The following is a 23004-nucleotide window of genomic DNA, read 5'->3' on the forward strand; positions in this document are numbered from 1 at the left end:
CTTCCTCTTGACATTTCATAAAGATTTTTGGAACACTTTGCATTGATTGCCTTAGCAGAACTTCCATTAATTTATTCAAAAAACCCTCTATATATTTATTTCAAAAATTTTCCAATGTTATCTTTAGAAAATTCTCCAGATTTCTTGAAAAATTCCTCCGGAGTTTTCCAAAGTAACTACCATTTTTTTTCAAATTTTCTACGATTTTTTTTTTTCGAAATTTCTCCAAAGGTTCCACCAAATAGTCTCCCAGATTCATTCATTTATTCTAGCATGAAATCATCCAAAATACATTACCTAGAGGGCTCTTTTGAAATATCACAATAGTGCTATAGGAATCCTCCGGGGATTCCTCCAGGGATTCCTCCAGAGATTTCTCCAGGGATTTCTCCAGGGATTTCTTCAGGGATTTCTCCAGGGATTCCTCCGGGGATTTCTTAGGGATTCATCCGGGGATTTCTCCAGGGATTTCTTCAGGGATTCCTCCAGGGATTCCTCCAGGGATTCCTTCAGAGATTCATCCAGGGATTCCTCCGGGGATTCCTCCAGAGATTCCTCCAAGAGTTCCTCCAGGGATTCCTCCAAGGATAACTCCAGGGATTCCTCCAGGGATTCTTCAAAATAATACTCCAGGGATTCCTCCAGAGATTCCTCCAAGAGTTCCTCCAGGGATTCCTCCAAGGATAACTCCAGGGATTCCTCCAGGGATTCTTCAAAATAATACTCCAGGGATTCCTCCAGGGATTCCTCCAGGGATTCCTCCAGGGATTTCTTCAGGGATTCCTCCGGGGATTTTTTCAGGGATTCCTCGAGGGATTTCTTTAGGGATTTGTCCAGGGATTCCTTCAGGGATTTATTCAGGGTTTCCTCCAGGGATTCCTCCAGCGATTGCTCCAGGGTTTCCCTCAGGGATTCCTTCAGGGATTTCTCCAGGGATTCATTCAGAGATTCCTCCAGGGATTTCTTCAGAGATTCATCCAGGGATTCCTTCAAGAGTTCCTCCAGAGATTCCTTCGGGGATTCCTCCTTGAGATATACCTGCAGTGTTGGTAAAAACTCAAATTTTCAAATCTCATGGTTGAGTTGTTTCACTCGCGATTCTTGACTTACCAAAATCACCGCCGAATAAATCATGCATGAGTTGACTCATAATTTCACTCATTGCTTTATTTCTTGGTGTTCTTAATATTTAAATCGAAGTTTTTAGGATTGTATGATGGAACAAAAGCAAATCTAGCGTACAACAACATTGAATTCCGTTCAAATTGTTTTGGATTCGTTCTACAAGTGAACGAGATTTCGGCACTTGACTCGTGAGAGCGAGATTTTGCATTAAATACTCGCGCGTGAGAAAACGATTCAGAATCGCGCGCGAGTTTGCTCACGCAGGAGCGGTTCATGAGTGTGCTTTGAGTGTGAGTTTACCAACACTGAATACCTGGTGGATTTTTTAGACAATTCCTGGAGGAATTCCTGGATAAGTTCTGAAAATCTGTGGATGAATTTCTGCGAAAAATCCATGTAACATTCCTGGAGAAAATATGAGATATTTTTGTTTATAAACATAATGTCCCCGCCACAATTCCAGAAGAAATTTCTGGAGGAATTCCTGGGGAAACTTTTGAGGTATCTTGGGAGGATTTCCCGGAGGGTGATTGCCGAGATGAATACCTAGAGGGGTTTGTGGATATCCTGAAGTTAATGTCAAGTTGAAGAAAACCCTCGAAATATTCGGAAATTTCTCCTGGGAGTTCTCTCGACGTTTCTCCGAGTATTCCTCATTCCAATGATTTCTTCAGAAATTTTTCCAGCGATTCCTTAAGCAAGTCAGAAATTCAAAATTTTACCAGAAGTTTCCCCTAAGTTTTCTTTATTAATTCTTCCAGGGATTCCTTTATGAAATCTTCAAGAGTTGCTTCTGAAATTCCTCCAGGAAATTCTTCAGGGATTTAATTCGAAAACTTAGGAATGAAAAGCTCTTCCAAAATTATCTTGTGAATTTCTTGAGAAATTTTTCCATGAACTTATAAAATCTTCCAAGGAGTCTTTTGAAAAAGATAAAGAAAATTCTCCCGGGATTCGTCCGAAATTCTTCCAAGGATCTTTTCGGAAATTCCTTTAGCGATTTTGTCAGGAGTTGTTCCTGGGATTCCGTCAGGAACTTGTACAGGTATTCCTTCATAAACTCCTCTTGGTATTTCTTCAGGAATTGCTCTTGGGAGTCCATTGGATATTCCCGAAGGAATACCTCTAGGAATTTCCTCAGGGATTCCTCCAGAGATTGCATGATTCCTCCAGAAATATCCGTAGAAATTCCTCCGGATAATCCTCTATGTATTTTCTCAGAAATTCCTTCGGGGATTTCCTCCAAGGATATCTTTAGGATTTTTTTCTCAGACTCAATAAGGAATTCATTCCCAAAATTCTCAAGATGTATTGGAGCCTCAAGGTGGAGCCTGGAGGAGGTGCATACTCCGTTGCCCGTTGTCTAATGTTTAGTTTAAAACAGTCTGTACAGCCGAAAGCTGAAGACGTTGTCCGTGTCTTTTAAATATTTTCTAGGAATTTTCATATGAATTCCTTTTGAAAATTGTCATGAGATTTACAGATGTTAATCCAGTTATTTCTCGAGGGATTCCTTCACGCCCTTCACTTTCTCTACGTCCAGGGATTTTTCTAAAAAATCAGAAAATTGGCCAGTAATTACATTGAGGGTTACTCCATAAATTCTTTAAAAAATATCTCAAGAGATTAAGTTATGAATTTCACCATTAGGATTTCCCAAGGAGATTCTTCAGTACCTCCTCAATCAATTGCTTCAGAAAATCCTCATTTTTTCTCAGATATTATTGTTAGAATCCTTCAGATATTCCTCCACGACTTTTTCAAGAATTCTTCTAGAGATTACTACAGAATTACGACTATGGATTTCATCGTAATTTTATACAGGAAATCATTCAAAGTTTCCTTCAGAAATTTATTTGATTTTTTTTTTTTCAGAAATATCTTCAGGACTCCTTCAGTATTCCAAGGATTTCTTCAAGAATATAAAACAGGATTTTTTTTAGAAATTCCTATAAAATGCGTATTTGAAAAACAAATGGAAACAGTCTCGAGATTAAATAACAATTAAAATAGTAATCACACAAATTCAAATGATTTTGAAAATATTGTTCCGTTAAATCGAAAACAAAAAAATAAGAGTATAAGGGCGCAAAATTAAGAAGCCTAGATAAACACCATAATCATAACAGCAAAAGGAACTGCTGGATAGTCATATTTATTTCTCTCGGAAGTTTTTGAGAACCTTCTGAAAAAAAACTATTCATAGACATTGTGGAGTAGTTGGAGGACGTAATTTAGAAATTTTCGGATTCGCTTTGACTTGGCAAATGTACGATTTATTAAAATGGAATCCAGAATTTTCGAATTATCTTTTAGAAGAGCTGTTGCAAATATTTTAGGTGCATGTTTTTAATACTTTTGTAAGGTTTCTCCCGTAATTTATGGTTGAGCTCTTGATAGAATTTCATCCTTAATTAAGGATGTAACTCATGTCATGAATCCTGGCAAAATCCATGGGTTATTTGAGAATACTGCGAAATGTGTGCCTAAAGATCTCGAATGAATTTCCGTTATTTTATTTTTTCTAGAAATTGTAGGTACCGTAAACCGGGGTCAAATTGATCAACGGGGTGAAATTGATCATTCGGGTAAGGTACACCGGGGCAAGTTGAAACGGGTGGGGCAAGATGAAACAGCGGGTTAACATGATGTTATCCAATGATGGTAAACAGCTTGAATGCCAAGACACATAGTTTGTGATTCAAACAATCGTTCGGCGAAAGAAAAATTTCCAAATTGTATTGAAAACTATTTCAAAACTTCGTGTTTCATCTTGCCCCACCTGTTTCAACTTGTACCGGTGTACCTTACTACATTGTAATTCCATACTAGGAACTCTTAAGCGTCGTAATTATCTTGAACTATTTACGTCATCTGATTCGTAGATGTCTAGAGATGAGTGTAGACTTTTATTTTTTTTTAGAAAAAGTTAGTTTTGCCTTATTTTTTAGGATTTTGCAATGTACTTCTCATTTAGCTGAAATCATTGCTACTAAACAATCGATTGCCAATAGGACTTCCCGTAAATTCTCTGCTTTAACATTTTTGTGGAGCCTTGGTTGGAAAGTTATGTAGCTATTCTGAACTTGAAATAGTTTAAAAAAGGTTAATTTTATGATGAAATAGTCATTTATTGTAGGGCCCATATAGCCGAGGCGGTAAACGCACGGGTATTCAGCATGACCATGCTGAGGGTGACGGGTTCGATTCCCGGTCGGTCCAGGATCTTTTCGTAAAGGAAATTTCCTTGACATCCTTGGGCATAGAGTATCTTCGTGCCTGCCACACGATATACGCATGCAAAATGGTCATTGGCAGAGGAAGCTCTCAGTTAATAACTGTGGAAGTGCTCATAGAACACTAAGCTGAGATGCAGGCTTTGTCCCAATGAGGACGTTACGCCAAGAAGAGAGAGAGAGAGGATTGACTGATGGACCAAAACCAAAAATAAAACCTCGTCATCCTGTGGTCGTAAATTGTTATTCCTTTGAGGATAACTGGCCACTTTTCTGTTTTGTGTTGTGTGATTTCGTGATGTTATATTTTTCGTACATTTGTAATGTTCTATTTACTTTTCGTAATGATAAGTAAAGTAGAGCATTTATAGGGTTTCATCACTGTTTGTTCGTTTTATGGCGTGTAGAACAATTATTGGTCCACGTTGGGCGGGTCGGCAGAAACAGTAGAGGCGGAAAAAACAGTAGAGGTGGAATTTTTTACCAATCTTTGTGACAGATAAATGATAACATTTTATTGAAGTTTGGTGAATTTTAGCAAGTTTACCTTTTTTTCGGTTGAGATTCCGGTAAACCATCACAAAAGTTTTTTTTTTCAAAGTTTGTAGGACACCAGAAGCTTTTCAGTGCCGCTATGTATTTCTATGAGCAGCCTGAAAATATTTGTAAAATGCTTAATGTTCTTGAATTTTTTGTTGAAAACCGTGGCAAAAACAATCTGCACAAAATGCAAATAGTCTGTAGGAAATAAAACTTTAATGGAAACAAATAATATGCATTCTTGCTAGCAGTTCCGTGCACATAACTGTATAACTCAACACCGAATTAAACAAATTTCATTTTCCGTAGTTTATCAACATTTAAAAAATGGTATGTTTCAGGAAAGTTCTATACTTTGCTCGTATTTGTTTTTCAAGGCACGTTTTCAACGCAGTGGGAATTTTTCTTGGAAAAAAGTGTATCTTGAGCATATTCGTGAAGAAAATATTTTCGCAAACAAATGATACTGTTCAACCATTGTTGTCATATTCTCATATTTTTTTATGAGATTTGCCGAATTTTTAAAACATGTTTTCAAATATTGAAAATAATTAAAATTTTAAGAAAATTAAGTACGCCGTTTGCTTCTTGATAGGTTTTTTTATCCAAGAAAAAAAAATTCTATAATTTTTTTTATAATCAAAACTGTTGTGAACATCACTATAGTTATTTATGTAAGGAGTTGCAAAAAGTTGATTTTTTCAGCACGAGTCGTACATTTATCCGACGAGGTTTGCCGAGTTGGATAAATATGAAGAGTGCTGAAAAATCAAGTTTGGCAACCAGTTCCATACAAAATCTTATGCAATGATTTTTTTCATAATGCAACTCATTTGAGTTGCATAATGTTCATAATGCATTATGCAACCATTTTTCATTATGCAACTCATTTCAGTTGCACAATGAACCGGTACGGAAAAATAGGTCATTATGATACTGAAATGGGTATAAAATAGAAATTTTGATACTGAATTGCATAATAGTTATTTATGCAACAACTCGGCAAGCCTCGTTGGATAAATGTACGACTCGTGCTGAAAAAATCATCATTTTGCAACGAGTTGCATACAAAGTTTTTTGTAATTACGAAAAATACCCATTTAGAGCGATCTTTTCTAGCTACACAAATATGTACCTATCAGTACGAACCACGTGCGCGCACTCATGCTTGTCGGCGTAGTTTCTGTTTGATCAGGTAGGCTCTGGTGTAGTAGGCGTCACCAATGATCGAACTCCCATTGTCAAACAGTTGTGTGCAGGCAAAAGCAAAAGCAGATTCAGCAGCTGCCTCTAATTGATTTGTAGCTCGAAATTGTCCTGATTCGGATTCGAGCTGCTCAGTAGATGTAGAGGCAGAGGTTGAATCTACGGAAGGCATGGTGGTAAGTAAAAAGTGCGTATGAGGAAAAGTGCCGAAAAGTGTTACTTTTCAGCACTCTTAAGAGTGCCGAAAAGTAGTACTTTTCGGCACACTTGCATTAGGGGTGAAAAGTAGGCCATTTCAGCATACTTCAGCCAACTGAAATGTTCTACTTTTCAAAACGTAATTACAAAAAAAAATTTATGCAATGATTTTTTCATAATACAACTCATTTGAGTTGCATAATGAATATTATACAATGATTTTGCATTATGCAACTCATTTTAGTTGCATAATGAACCAGGTCGAAAAAGTTGGCCATTATGATACTCAAATGAGTTGTATAAAATTGAAATTATGATACTGCATTGCATAAAATACTGTTCGATAGACTCCATAGGATCGCATTCTTTTACAACGTTATTATTGCATTTTCGTAAGAATGGCGAATTTATCTTTATTACCTATTATGTATTATTTCTGGCTAAGTGAAGGTCCCTACAGCATTGTGGCCCCCGGGCCTCTACCAGCTCTGCTTTGATTGATTAATTGCTTTTCGTTAGACGACAATGGCTGTTTTGGTGGCCTTATCACACGAAAGTTATTTACGATACCTAAGTAGCAATTCGATCAGTGAGAATGTGATAATTCGGTAATCAATATAGCAGAAGCGTCTTCGACATTATCGCTTAGAGTAGATCCAAAATATACTGACACTAATCGTGAGAAAATATCCCAAACGTGGAGCAAGAAGTACTATTGTATCGTTACCTCAGTCGCCACTGTATTGTGTTGGAATCATTAGGTCTTTTTATGTGGGTACCTACTAGCAATTATTCTTCAAATCTTCCTTAATTATATGATGGGTACGTAATGTTACTCAGATATCAGTACCCGAAAGAAGCTTCCTACAATAAAATGACACAGCTGACACTGAAATTAGTGTGTAACCTTGGACTTGAGATGTACTTACTGTCATCGTGTAACTGTTTTTTACGACTCTCCCCATCCCCACGCTGACTTTGACTGTGACATCGAAATTGATGTCTTATCAGTGTTCAAACTCCTGCACCACTCGTGGCGAATTGTGGCACTAGGTACTGCTCGGATGCAGTTTGCTTTCAGATATGGAAACGTGCCCTTTTGGAAGGTTAGCTTCAAGTGTTTGTGGAAGAGTTTTATAGGCCGGTATTATCACATGCCTAGTCTGAAGAAAAATGATAAAAATCTACATGTGTACTAGCACTACTAGATCAGTGTTGATTGGGTGATACGCACCTGCCTCTAGGAGATTGATTTATGGTCCGAGCAACTGCATGCGTGTAACCTCTAAATCAATTACGGGCTGTTTTTTTTTTTTCACTTTGATAACTGCCTATCTTGAGTGATAGGTGATAATAATTGTAGATGAGCTTCTATTCTGGTCCTTACAGTTGCCGTGAATCGCAAATCAGTCCTAAACATATATAAAAATTTGACATTGAGAAAATGACATTTGAAAAATACAGAATCGAACTTCTACAAATCGCCAAGGCTTCGAAACAACTTCAACCATTGTGAGACTATCCTAGATTACTAGGAGAGGATTTTGTCATGTTTTATTTTTCAATTATCTCGTAATCTAGAACTCAGATGAAATCGAAATAGCTTACATTTTTGTAAGAATCATCTAGTCCGGGAACGTTTGTAGACATTCCTGATAATATCATTAGAGGAGTTTCTGCAGAAATCCCTGAAAGAATTTCTGAAGACATACTTGATGAAATTACTGCTACAATCCTTAAAGGTATTTTCAATGGAATACTTGAGGGAGTTCTTTAATAAATCATAAGGAGTGTTTTTTAAGGTGAAATAGGAGCGTGACCAGGTGCATTTTTGACTCGCATTTTCAAGACCACCGATCTCGTCATCCACAAATTGCCTAGAACGAAAATGCTACTCAATTTTTACCACATGTGAGCAAGGCTACTCATTGCTTTTTCAGATCTGTGTTTTATTCAGATGACGAGTTCTGTGCTTTCGGTATTTGCAAGGCAGCCATTGTGACGGCCATTGTATGTCCTTAAGAAATCCTTGTATGAATTAGTTAATCAATCCTTGATGGAATTTTAAAAATAATGCTTGGAATACAAACCCCAAGAAATTCCTGACATAATACATGGAGTAATGCATGAAGAAATTCATGGCAGAAATTCTGAAATTCTTGGTGATATTTTTAAAAAAGAAGAAATTCCTTGAAAAAAATAAAAGTTTAAGGAATTTTAAAGAAACATATGAAAGAATTTCCAGAAAAATGCATATATAATTTCAGAAAAAATACTAGACGGCTCTTTAAAGAGAGTTCCTGAAGAAATTATTGGATGAACTACTGAAGTAATCTTTGAAGAAATTCCTAAAAATGAACTTTGGATTTTTTTAAGAGTCAATGAGGATGGCCCTAAGGGAATCGTTGAAGAATTCCTGAAATTATCATTGAAAGAACTCTTGAAGGAGTTACAGAATAAGTTTCTACGGGAATCTTTAGGAATCTTTGAATGAATTTTAGAAGGATTTTTTGAAGAAATCCTTGAAAGATTTTTTATTCAGTAATTCGTGACGTATCCTTGTAGAAATTCCTGAAGAAATAATTTCTGAAAAAAAAACTATATTTATCCTTGAAGGCGTTCCTGGAGAAATACTTGTGGGATTTGCTGAAAAATTCCATAAAAAGACTTTTTCAAGCCCCTACAGAAATTTCCTGAAGCCCCATCAAAAATTTCTGAAGAAATCACTGAAGGAATCTCTGGGAAATTCATAATCAAAACAGTGAGAAATATCTTTTAGGAATCTTGGAGAAATAGCCTTAGTAAAACTACAGTATAAATACTTTGAAAACTCCAAAAGCAATCCCTGAAAGTACTCCATGATTTTGGAGCGTCTAAAATGCTGAATATAATAGTCATCAGCTTTCTTTTCAACTTTTCTAAATACATGAACTTTCTTGGTGAAACTTTGCTCATGTATGAATTTCTAATACACAATAACTTTTGAAAAGGGCGTGTGAAAAAACCTATTTTTTCTCTTTTTCAAAAATTATAACTCCAAAACGGTTTGTTGGATTGAAATGATGTCTTCGAACAGGTTTGAATAAATTTGAAGGAATTTACGAAAAAAAAACACACTGAGAGTAATATTCATCGCAGATCTATGTCAGATGTTGTGTCATGTCAATTGTTCATAAACCTTACCCTTGGATCTGTTATTTTTTTTTTCATATGAAGCTGACTTTCAGCCTCAAAATTTGCCAGTAGCCCAGGATGGTCAAATGGCATATACCTACATGATTATTTCCCTTTACTGAACCATACTTGAGTTACAGCGAATTGATCACTAAAATAACTAAGACGGCCGCTATGATATAAACAGATAGCGCCATCGTAGCCTTGTGTGTTTGGCATAACTCGACTACTGTCACAATGCTAGAGCTCATATACGATTGCTTTGATGCTGAGGTGTGCGGAGTCAACATTTTTGGTCATTCAATTTGAGCGCGAATTGTTTCCTCCAGTGCTCCCCGTGGTTGAGTTTCTTATCTCTATGGAGATCAATTTCAAAGCGCACGCATAAACTACTTCACACAAATTTTAAATAGATCGATTACAAGAAAAGTAAAATTTAAACACATTCATTCCGCTCATTTAGTCTTATACGGGCTTGAAAGAATATTGAACCAATTTTGGGCAAGTTTTACACATGATTTTCACTCAGAAAAGCAATGATAAGTAAAGTAGAGCATTTATAGGGTTTCATCACTGTTTGTTCGTTTTATGGCGTGTAGAACAATTATTGGTCCACGTTGGGCGGGTCGGCAGAAACAGTAGAGGCGGAAAAAACAGTAGAGGTGGAATTTTTTACCAATCTTTGTGACAGATAAATGATAACATTTTATTGAAGTTTGGTGAATTTTAGCAAGTTTACCTTTTTTTCGGTTGAGATTCCGGTAAACCATCACAAAAGTTTTTTTTTTCAAAGTTTGTAGGACACCAGAAGCTTTTCAGTGCCGCTATGTATTTCTATGAGCAGCCTGAAAATATTTGTAAAATGCTTAATGTTCTTGAATTTTTTGTTGAAAACCGTGGCAAAAACAATCTGCACAAAATGCAAATAGTCTGTAGGAAATAAAACTTTAATGGAAACAAATAATATGCATTCTTGCTAGCAGTTCCGTGCACATAACTGTATAACTCAACACCGAATTAAACAAATTTCATTTTCCGTAGTTTATCAACATTTAAAAAATGGTATGTTTCAGGAAAGTTCTATACTTTGCTCGTATTTGTTTTTCAAGGCACGTTTTCAACGCAGTGGGAATTTTTCTTGGAAAAAAGTGTATCTTGAGCATATTCGTGAAGAAAATATTTTCGCAAACAAATGATACTGTTCAACCATTGTTGTCATATTCTCATATTTTTTTATGAGATTTGCCGAATTTTTAAAACATGTTTTCAAATATTGAAAATAATTAAAATTTTAAGAAAATTAAGTACGCCGTTTGCTTCTTGATAGGTTTTTTTATCCAAGAAAAAAAAATTCTATAATTTTTTTTATAATCAAAACTGTTGTGAACATCACTATAGTTATTTATGTAAGGAGTTGCAAAAAGTTGATTTTTTCAGCACGAGTCGTACATTTATCCGACGAGGTTTGCCGAGTTGGATAAATATGAAGAGTGCTGAAAAATCAAGTTTGGCAACCAGTTCCATACAAAATCTTATGCAATGATTTTTTTCATAATGCAACTCATTTGAGTTGCATAATGTTCATAATGCATTATGCAACCATTTTTCATTATGCAACTCATTTCAGTTGCACAATGAACCGGTACGGAAAAATAGGTCATTATGATACTGAAATGGGTATAAAATAGAAATTTTGATACTGAATTGCATAATAGTTATTTATGCAACAACTCGGCAAGCCTCGTTGGATAAATGTACGACTCGTGCTGAAAAAATCATCATTTTGCAACGAGTTGCATACAAAGTTTTTTGTAATTACGAAAAATACCCATTTAGAGCGATCTTTTCTAGCTACACAAATATGTACCTATCAGTACGAACCACGTGCGCGCACTCATGCTTGTCGGCGTAGTTTCTGTTTGATCAGGTAGGCTCTGGTGTAGTAGGCGTCACCAATGATCGAACTCCCATTGTCAAACAGTTGTGTGCAGGCAAAAGCAAAAGCAGATTCAGCAGCTGCCTCTAATTGATTTGTAGCTCGAAATTGTCCTGATTCGGATTCGAGCTGCTCAGTAGATGTAGAGGCAGAGGTTGAATCTACGGAAGGCATGGTGGTAAGTAAAAAGTGCGTATGAGGAAAAGTGCCGAAAAGTGTTACTTTTCAGCACTCTTAAGAGTGCCGAAAAGTAGTACTTTTCGGCACACTTGCATTAGGGGTGAAAAGTAGGCCATTTCAGCATACTTCAGCCAACTGAAATGTTCTACTTTTCAAAACGTAATTACAAAAAAAAATTTATGCAATGATTTTTTCATAATACAACTCATTTGAGTTGCATAATGAATATTATACAATGATTTTGCATTATGCAACTCATTTTAGTTGCATAATGAACCAGGTCGAAAAAGTTGGCCATTATGATACTCAAATGAGTTGTATAAAATTGAAATTATGATACTGCATTGCATAAAATACTGTTCGATAGACTCCATAGGATCGCATTCTTTTACAACGTTATTATTGCATTTTCGTAAGAATGGCGAATTTATCTTTATTACCTATTATGTATTATTTCTGGCTAAGTGAAGGTCCCTACAGCATTGTGGCCCCCGGGCCTCTACCAGCTCTGCTTTGATTGATTAATTGCTTTTCGTTAGACGACAATGGCTGTTTTGGTGGCCTTATCACACGAAAGTTATTTACGATACCTAAGTAGCAATTCGATCAGTGAGAATGTGATAATTCGGTAATCAATATAGCAGAAGCGTCTTCGACATTATCGCTTAGAGTAGATCCAAAATATACTGACACTAATCGTGAGAAAATATCCCAAACGTGGAGCAAGAAGTACTATTGTATCGTTACCTCAGTCGCCACTGTATTGTGTTGGAATCATTAGGTCTTTTTATGTGGGTACCTACTAGCAATTATTCTTCAAATCTTCCTTAATTATATGATGGGTACGTAATGTTACTCAGATATCAGTACCCGAAAGAAGCTTCCTACAATAAAATGACACAGCTGACACTGAAATTAGTGTGTAACCTTGGACTTGAGATGTACTTACTGTCATCGTGTAACTGTTTTTTACGACTCTCCCCATCCCCACGCTGACTTTGACTGTGACATCGAAATTGATGTCTTATCAGTGTTCAAACTCCTGCACCACTCGTGGCGAATTGTGGCACTAGGTACTGCTCGGATGCAGTTTGCTTTCAGATATGGAAACGTGCCCTTTTGGAAGGTTAGCTTCAAGTGTTTGTGGAAGAGTTTTATAGGCCGGTATTATCACATGCCTAGTCTGAAGAAAAATGATAAAAATCTACATGTGTACTAGCACTACTAGATCAGTGTTGATTGGGTGATACGCACCTGCCTCTAGGAGATTGATTTATGGTCCGAGCAACTGCATGCGTGTAACCTCTAAATCAATTACGGGCTGTTTTTTTTTTTTCACTTTGATAACTGCCTATCTTGAGTGATAGGTGATAATAATTGTAGATGAGCTTCTATTCTGGTCCTTACAGTTGCCGTGAATCGCAAATCAGTCCTAAACATATATAAAAATTTGACATTGAGAAAATGACATTTGAAAAATACAGAATCGAACTTCTACAAATCGCCAAGGCTTCGAAACAACTTCAACCATTGTGAGACTATCCTAGATTACTAGGAGAGGATTTTGTCATGTTTTATTTTTCAATTATCTCGTAATCTAGAACTCAGATGAAATCGAAATAGCTTACATTTTTGTAAGAATCATCTAGTCCGGGAACGTTTGTAGACATTCCTGATAATATCATTAGAGGAGTTTCTGCAGAAATCCCTGAAAGAATTTCTGAAGACATACTTGATGAAATTACTGCTACAATCCTTAAAGGTATTTTCAATGGAATACTTGAGGGAGTTCTTTAATAAATCATAAGGAGTGTTTTTTAAGGTGAAATAGGAGCGTGACCAGGTGCATTTTTGACTCGCATTTTCAAGACCACCGATCTCGTCATCCACAAATTGCCTAGAACGAAAATGCTACTCAATTTTTACCACATGTGAGCAAGGCTACTCATTGCTTTTTCAGATCTGTGTTTTATTCAGATGACGAGTTCTGTGCTTTCGGTATTTGCAAGGCAGCCATTGTGACGGCCATTGTATGTCCTTAAGAAATCCTTGTATGAATTAGTTAATCAATCCTTGATGGAATTTTAAAAATAATGCTTGGAATACAAACCCCAAGAAATTCCTGACATAATACATGGAGTAATGCATGAAGAAATTCATGGCAGAAATTCTGAAATTCTTGGTGATATTTTTAAAAAAGAAGAAATTCCTTGAAAAAAATAAAAGTTTAAGGAATTTTAAAGAAACATATGAAAGAATTTCCAGAAAAATGCATATATAATTTCAGAAAAAATACTAGACGGCTCTTTAAAGAGAGTTCCTGAAGAAATTATTGGATGAACTACTGAAGTAATCTTTGAAGAAATTCCTAAAAATGAACTTTGGATTTTTTTAAGAGTCAATGAGGATGGCCCTAAGGGAATCGTTGAAGAATTCCTGAAATTATCATTGAAAGAACTCTTGAAGGAGTTACAGAATAAGTTTCTACGGGAATCTTTAGGAATCTTTGAATGAATTTTAGAAGGATTTTTTGAAGAAATCCTTGAAAGATTTTTTATTCAGTAATTCGTGACGTATCCTTGTAGAAATTCCTGAAGAAATAATTTCTGAAAAAAAAACTATATTTATCCTTGAAGGCGTTCCTGGAGAAATACTTGTGGGATTTGCTGAAAAATTCCATAAAAAGACTTTTTCAAGCCCCTACAGAAATTTCCTGAAGCCCCATCAAAAATTTCTGAAGAAATCACTGAAGGAATCTCTGGGAAATTCATAATCAAAACAGTGAGAAATATCTTTTAGGAATCTTGGAGAAATAGCCTTAGTAAAACTACAGTATAAATACTTTGAAAACTCCAAAAGCAATCCCTGAAAGTACTCCATGATTTTGGAGCGTCTAAAATGCTGAATATAATAGTCATCAGCTTTCTTTTCAACTTTTCTAAATACATGAACTTTCTTGGTGAAACTTTGCTCATGTATGAATTTCTAATACACAATAACTTTTGAAAAGGGCGTGTGAAAAAACCTATTTTTTCTCTTTTTCAAAAATTATAACTCCAAAACGGTTTGTTGGATTGAAATGATGTCTTCGAACAGGTTTGAATAAATTTGAAGGAATTTACGAAAAAAAAACACACTGAGAGTAATATTCATCGCAGATCTATGTCAGATGTTGTGTCATGTCAATTGTTCATAAACCTTACCCTTGGATCTGTTATTTTTTTTTTTCATATGAAGCTGACTTTCAGCCTCAAAATTTGCCAGTAGCCCAGGATGGTCAAATGGCATATACCTACATGATTATTTCCCTTTACTGAACCATACTTGAGTTACAGCGAATTGATCACTAAAATAACTAAGACGGCCGCTATGATATAAACAGATAGCGCCATCGTAGCCTTGTGTGTTTGGCATAACTCGACTACTGTCACAATGCTAGAGCTCATATACGATTGCTTTGATGCTGAGGTGTGCGGAGTCAACATTTTTGGTCATTCAATTTGAGCGCGAATTGTTTCCTCCAGTGCTCCCCGTGGTTGAGTTTCTTATCTCTATGGAGATCAATTTCAAAGCGCACGCATAAACTACTTCACACAAATTTTAAATAGATCGATTACAAGAAAAGTAAAATTTAAACACATTCATTCCGCTCATTTAGTCTTATACGGGCTTGAAAGAATATTGAACCAATTTTGGGCAAGTTTTACACATGATTTTCACTCAGAAAAGCATTTTTGTATCCGCAGGAAAAGTTTGTGTGTCATTAATCGTTTCACTTGTTTTAGCGTGACTGAGCAAACCGAACTTGTAACTAGGCACACTCTGATCATTTTGGAGGTTTGGCAGCAGCCTGGCTGCTGTCAAATTTCAGTCCGCAATCCTCAGCTTTGATGCGGTAACTGATAGAAAAGTGAACTTCAATGATCCATTGAAAAAAAAAATAATGAATTTGAACCATGTAAAATGTTATCCGAGACGGTCTAAAAATTTTCATATCTGAGAAATAATTGATCTTTTCATGATAAAAACTGCAAAACGGTTTAAAAAACAGATTAATCCAGCTAGTGATGGAAGTGCCTTTCTCGTCGAATGTACTCATGATCTTTCCATCGACACAAGTCGAAAAGTTTCCGAATCCTGAGAATACTTTAGGCTGACACAAATTTCGATTTTCTCTTATGTCACCACCCCCTCGGAAAATTTTGGTCGGAATCCAACATTTTGAAAGGGAACACAAATAAATTATTCGAAAAATTCAAACTTTTTATAGTGGAATTGGAGTCGTCGAAAAAATTTCTTAACAAATCCGATGAGTTTGATGATTTTGCCTAATTGTTTGGGTAATTTTGAATCAAATAGGTTTATTATTTATCGTCCCCCCCTTTGAAGAATCAACGAGTAAAGTGACAAAAGAAGAAAATGTGATTTGTTCCAGCCTTATTTGGAAAGCAAAAATTTCATCAAAGTTACCATCGAATTGGGGAACTTATTGATGGCACTTATTCTGACGTTATGATCAACGTATAGGCAGGGCTGAAAATATCAAACCTCTCACTTGACTGCTTGACCACCTTCACTATCACTGGAGGCCGATCAATATCAAGACGACAATCATTACAAGTTCGGATTTTTACAAAGTTTTTTCTGCATACTTTAGGCTATATATATTTTATTATCATTGGTTACAAGATTCATGTAAAATTTGCCAAAACAAAATGCAAGTAATTCAAATTGCATATACTAAATCCCATTCAAATTTCAAAGTGGGTGGTCTGAGCCTAAGTCCATGCTAACTATTCATCAGGTTACCTATAAAGCTGTGATTTGATGTATCGCATGTATGGGTATGGTTCACTTTTACATTTGACAAACTCTGGTGGGACCGGAACCGGTTTTGAAACACAATCCGTAGTCTCTAACGTAATCTGAGGCTATTTTCTTGAATTCATCAGGTTATTGGAAAGCCTCGATTTGAGGTGTCGCATGCATGGGTTTGGTTCTCTTCTACATTTGACCATTCGGAGGGACACCCGGAACCAATTTCGGGACACTACTAGTTTTTCCAAATATAAAGAGACTATTTTTCTTATTATTCTTAACCGTGCTTCAGATTACCTAAAACAAACTATTTGATGTGTCGCGAATATTGGTTTGGTTCTCTTTGTACCACTTTCAACGAGACACCCGGACCGGTTCCAGAACACTACCGGTTGTCCCAAATATGGTCTGAATCTATTCATTACCAACCGTTATCAGGTCATCTAAAGAACCGCGATTTGATGTGTCGCCCATGCATTTTTGGTTTACTTTTATATTCGGACCAGGCTTGGAAAGCGTCAGCGTCAACACGGGTCGTCACGTGAATTTTACAGAAGTGCCTCTCTCAATGTCATCGAATCGGGAGGCAATACCCAAGAGAGGCTAACAATATTCGCTCATTTTTCGGTCATGACGGAGCGTGACATGGTTGTAAACAAGGCATATACTACAACATTCATGGATTTTGTCATTGTTTAAATCCTTCACAGCATGAATGTATATCCTCTTTATCTGTTAAATACAACGGCTAGCCTAAATTTGCTTGGACTTGGTGAAAATTTTAATTTCAAAACATTATGAAAGTTTCCGTCATGACGGTTGATCATTGCAAAATGACATGACGAAGTGCGTGAATGCTCGTTTTGTCTTGTGACGATGAAAGGGCCTACTTGTTCATCGTCATGGGAAGCTCACGACCAATAGCAGCGCTGATTCGGACACTTTCAGCGAGACGTCGAATCTGGCACACCACTGGTAGTTTCTAATGGGGTCTGAGCCTATTTTCTTGCTAATTGTTCATTGAGTTATCCGAAAGACGACGATTTGACGTGTCGCATGCATGAGTTTGGTTAATTTTTTTAATCGCTTCCGGTTGGACACCCGGAACCAGTTCCGGAACACTACCGGTTCAGAAATGGTCTGAGACTATTTACGTGCTTCTTGCTTACTTCATCAGGTCGAAAAAGAGGCGGTTTTATGTGTCGCATGTGTGGGTCATGTTCGCTTTTATTTTTGGCCAGTTTAAGCGGGACACCCGGAACCAATTCCGAAATAATACTGGTTCAGATATTGGCTAATACTATTTTCTTGCTAACCGTTCATCAGGTTATAGAAAAAGCCGCGATTTGATGTGTCGCATGCATGAGTTTGGTTCACTTTTATATTTGGCCGCTTCCAGTGGGACACCCGGAACCGATAACGGATCACTACAGGTTCAGATATGGCCTGAGATTATTTTCCTGCTTACCGTTCATCAGATAATCGAAAATGCCGTGGTTTGATGGGTCGCATGCATTTTCATATCTAGCCCCTTCATGGGGTGCCGGTCCGGGCCACCTAAATGGCCATAACTTCGGAACGGGTGGACCGATCTGAACCATTTTCAATAGAAAACAATGGGACAAGATACCCCGTCGAATGAACCATCGATCGTTGAAACCGGTTTATATTTTCTATCTACAAATAAGGTGACCATTTTGTACACATACACACTCATACATACACAAAGACATCATCTCAATTCGTCGAGCTCAGTCAATTGGTGAGACGGAGGGGTCAAGGAGGCTCTATCAAATTTTCATTCTTGGAGTGAACATATAGCCTTTCGGTACCGTAAACCGGGATCAAATTGATCTCCGGGTTGAAATCGATCAGTCTTTTTTCCGTTAAATAAAGTATGTTTTAAATAGTTTCCCTACAGTTTTCATTAAGCATATTACTCCTACATCACGATACTTGGAAGTAAACTATGTAAAGAGTGCTTGATATAACTGAAAAAACGTCTGATCAATTTCGACCCAGAGATCAATTTGACCCTGGTACACCATAGTGCTCGAGAAAGGCAAAAAAAAGAGTTTTCGATAGAAAGCTCGGAGGATTAAGTCTACATACAATAAAATTAGTTGGACGAATTGTGATGATGTCCGTATGTGTGTATACATATATGTATGTCTGTGTACAAAAAAAAGTTCGTTCACTTATAAGACACTTCCCATTGACCGATTTTTACGGATTTTTTGCACGCATCTAACCGGATTAGTACCGTTTTGTTTGCTATTAAAAATGGTCCAATTTGGTCAAGGCATTCCGGAGCTATGACCATTTTATTGATCAGGACCAACATCGGTGCAACTGGTCATATATAAAACTGAACCAAACCCCATCAACCGACACATCAAATTGCGCCGATTTTTGTAGTATTTAACATGGGTCACAAATTTTGGGTGGAGTTCCTCAATGAAGGTCGGAAAATCCACGATGTCGGTCCGGAATTCAATGCGGGTTTATTAGTATGGGGAAGATGACTGGAGTCCAAAATTAGCAACCATAATATCCAAAATGGTGGCCCACAACTCAAGATGGCTACTGTTTAAAATGGGTTTCTGCTCTAAAAACCATGTAATATGGATATTTTTGGTATGGAGAAGAAGATGGCGGGCGAAATTCAAATGCTTTCAATTCAATAAGGCGGCTGTTTTAAGAAGTATAGGCTCATTTATGACCTAAATGGCCGCCTAAAATCCATAATAGTGATCCGAAATTAAGGTTGGTGGCCCAAAATTCAATATGGCGACTGTTGTAAGGAGTTTCAGGCTCTAAAAACCATGACAACCAGAATATCCAAGCTGGCGGCCGAAAAATCAAAATGGTGGAAGTTTCATGTAATATTGACGCTGAAACCATGCTATACGAGTATTCGCTAATGTTTCGATTTATTCACTATCTTCGCGTGGAAGACATTAATTTGAGAATAAATCTCCATACTCTTCTTCAAGACGAATGTTTAAAGCGCAGTAACATGCGTGAAGATTTTGTAAAATTTTTAATAATATTTTTGAAACGGGGGAGGATAAAACCGGTATATTATTATATTTGGAATAGCGAAGATATCCGGAGCTCAAAGACTGTTTCATGAAGTTTTAGACTATTACTTTATGCAATATGGGTATTAGACCTGTTCACTTTGTATCTTTTTTTCTCCGATTCTCCGTGACACATCAAATTATCAATCCACATGCAATCCACAGTCCAAAAATTGAGCCAAATTGATAAAGATTTAAAGGTGTATCAAATCGAATTTTGTGCTTTTTAGCCGTTTTCACAGAAATTTACTTAGAAATTCACAAAATTGCTCCGAAAAAGGTGCCGGAAATACCGTTAGGATATAGTTAAAACAAAACTCTACAACTTTGCCAAAGACACTACGATGTTTTAATTGCGTATTTCGAAGTTATTCAACAATTTTAGTTAAAAAATCACGAAAAAAAAACACGATGTTTTTACGATTTTACATATAAAAGTCATGTAATTTTACATTATTTTACGTGACTAACTTAACAAGCTATTACTCCTTTGTGTAACGAATATTTCGTCCATCATCGTTTTTGTGTAGGAAGTCGTTTTCATTGACTAATTATCAAAAGTATGTCACGTTGACACTAAAAATGACCAGCACGAATTAAAACAAAGTTACCCATGATTAAGACGTCATGTCATCGTATTCTAATGTCTTTCGATTTAAGTATCAGAAATGGTGCAGATGATAAGGCTCGAGCCTGCGGATGAGGAGGTCCCAGGTTTAAGCTCAAATATATGATAAACTTTGTTTTTCTTTCTTTGTAGCAGTTAGGATGATGAATCTGCCATGACTTACACGCAATCTCCCAAATAATAATGATCGGGACCTGCCAATTAAGCCCATTCCAGGACTAGCTAGATATTTAGTGTACTTGTTGACAATTAATCGTGTCGACGAGATCAGCTGGACGAAATATTGAGCATCTGTTTGGTAACGATCAATTTAGCTAAAACAATTCAATACGATGATGGAACTGCCTCTGGATGCAACATTTTTCATACAGCTGTGGGTGGAGCTTATTTGTATCTACCCACAAATCAACACAACTACACGATGAAGGGAAACTTCATTCTTACTATGCACTCTACGGTTTCGAAACAAGGCTATGATGCCAAATTGCAATGAGATGCAGGGCGTAGTTTCAGTAACTTATAGCTGGATCGAGACGCAAAAAAAAATCCTATTCCAGGACTCGAACCTTGAATCTTCGAAATCGACAATCTCATGCTCAACCATCTGCACCAATTTGAAACTAATGCAGATGAGACAAAGAAGTGTAATGACGTTTTAATCATTAGTAACTTTGTTTTATTTTGTGCTGGCAACTCTGTACAATTTTTAGTATCAACGTGGCAAACTTTTGATAATTAGTCAATGAAAACGAATTCCTACACTAAAATGATGTATGGACGAAATGTTCGTAACACATAGGAGCAATAGCTTATTAAATTAGCCACGTAAAACAATGTAAAATTACATGACTTTTACATGAAAAATCGTAAAAATATTGTATTTTTTCGTGATTTTTAACGAAAATGGTTGAATAACTTTGAAATACGCAATTCAAACACCGTAGTGTCTTCGGCAAAGTTGTAGAGTATTGTTCTAACTATATTTTAACGTTATTTTTGGTACCTTTTCGGTGCAATTTTCTGGATATTTGAGTACATTTTCGTGAAAATGCTCGAAAAAACACAAAATCGATTTGATACACCTCTAAACCTTTATCAATTTGGCTCATTTTTGGACTGAAGCCTTGTTTTTGCATGTGGATTGATAATTTGATGTGACACGGGTAGGTCAAAAAAGTGAACAGGTCTAATGGGTATATTTGATATAGGGAAGATGTCCGGAGTCCGAGAATGGTGACCAGAAAATAATATAGTTTTTGATCCCGAACAAGCAATATGGATAACATGTGAATGTTGTCTGTCGTTCAAAAATACTGAGTGTGAAAAAAATAAAATATCGCAGTCTTAAATTTAAATTGCCAGCCTTCTTTTAAAGATTTTTGATCTTGCATAATTTGGTTTATATGATGAAGATTTCCGAAATCCAATAATGGTAATCGAAAAATTCAGAATTACGCTCCAAAATTCTCCAACTTTATGAAATATTACCCAAGTAACCAATAAGCAATCGCCATATTGAATTTCGGGCCGACAACCTGGATTTTGGGTCACTATTTTTGATTTTAGACCACCTTCTTGTGTATCCTAATTCGTGTAGAAATTTGAGAATATTTGATGGATTTGGATTAAAAACAGGTGCCTTTTTATTGTTCGTGAAGTTTGTGGAGCAAAAGAAGGCCTACTCGTGCACGAAACTTTTACTCAGCAAAAATGGTAGCTGTGTGCTCGTAAATTACGACTCAACTTATCCTACTCTGTTGAAGGCACACAGCCGATCTGGTTACGAAGTTTTTCAATTCACTCTCCACAACAACTTCTGCATACTACGTAAGGGTCGTCCCTATGACCTTACAAATTCGCATTGCTCCTTAGGTGATTAACCTTACACGAAAATGATAGGGGTGCGCTATAAATCAACTATAGGCAACAAGTAGAAATATTTTATCTCCCACAAACACAAACGTTCCATCTGTCGCCACATCTCTAATTCGCAATTGTAGAGAGAGACAGAGAGCGGGAGCTATTCAAACAGTTACACTGTTATCATTCAAACGCGCGATGCGCTATCAGACAAGTACGGATCGCTTACCCGAATAAAAAGAAACTAAAAAAATATTGTAAAGTTTAAGAAAATTACAGTACATCTCAGAATTTACCATAAATTTCAGAATTTTCATGACGTATTTCTACAACAATGTACATTGATTAAACTATAATCTATACCATACAAAACTATAAAGTGGTATACTTTAATATTTGTACAGAATGGAAATTAACCTTATATGAGACAACTTAGGGGCCAATAATACTTAGCCGGTAAACATGCAGTTACCCAATTAGACCATCCTGACAACCGTACTTGTTACACACACGGCTGAGTTCTGTCACAGTTGTAATTTCATACCAGAAATAAAATAAGATGAACTGACTCCTGTAGTACCACCATACTGTGCATAGTAATTATATCGTTTTTACTGTTGCACCACCAATAAACTGTATTGTTCCATTACCATACAACGTATTGCACACCCATTGCCCTTTCTTATCAGGGTATCACCCATTTATAGGCATCTCTGGCGGTCATTTGGATGAGGGCGGTGGCTGTGGGGCATTCAGTCAGTCAGTCAGTCAATCAGCCACCAGTAGTATAGCTCTTTATAAAAGATGATAGTATAAATTTTGCCCAAATCATTCACCTGCCGAACGTATGGCAGGAAGGATCGCGTTGTCGTCCGCGTCGGTCTAAGGTCTTTTTTGTTCCGCCCGCCTCCCCCTCGCGAGAGTTCCCAAATTGTTATCGTAGGTACCTACCGGTAGCAATCGCCGTGACGTTCCGGTTCTGCAATTATTTCAACAGTTGTTGGTGTGTTTACGCAATCC

The 23004-nt window shown here is 36.7% G+C and overlaps 1 protein-coding gene across 9 annotated transcripts in view; it reads left to right on the top strand.

The window, feature by feature from the left end:
- The window catches only part of LOC109422358 (trehalase), a 149688-nt gene that overhangs the window by 79912 nt on the left and 46772 nt on the right, over nt 1-23004 (top strand). The window contains exon 1 of one of the 9 annotated variants that reach the window (XR_009999342.1): nt 22761-22923. The exons of 6 other annotated variants lie outside the window; for them this stretch is intronic. The gene's annotated coding sequence lies outside the window, so the exon portion shown is untranslated. Of the gene's footprint in view, nt 1-22760; nt 22988-23004 lie in introns of those variants that run through there. 2 more of the 9 variants (XR_009999345.1, XR_009999343.1) reach the window with 2 other exon arrangements.

Source organism: Aedes albopictus, chromosome 3, assembly GCF_035046485.1.
Source record: "Aedes albopictus strain Foshan chromosome 3, AalbF5, whole genome shotgun sequence".
Lineage (NCBI taxonomy): Eukaryota > Metazoa > Arthropoda > Insecta > Diptera > Culicidae > Aedes > Aedes albopictus.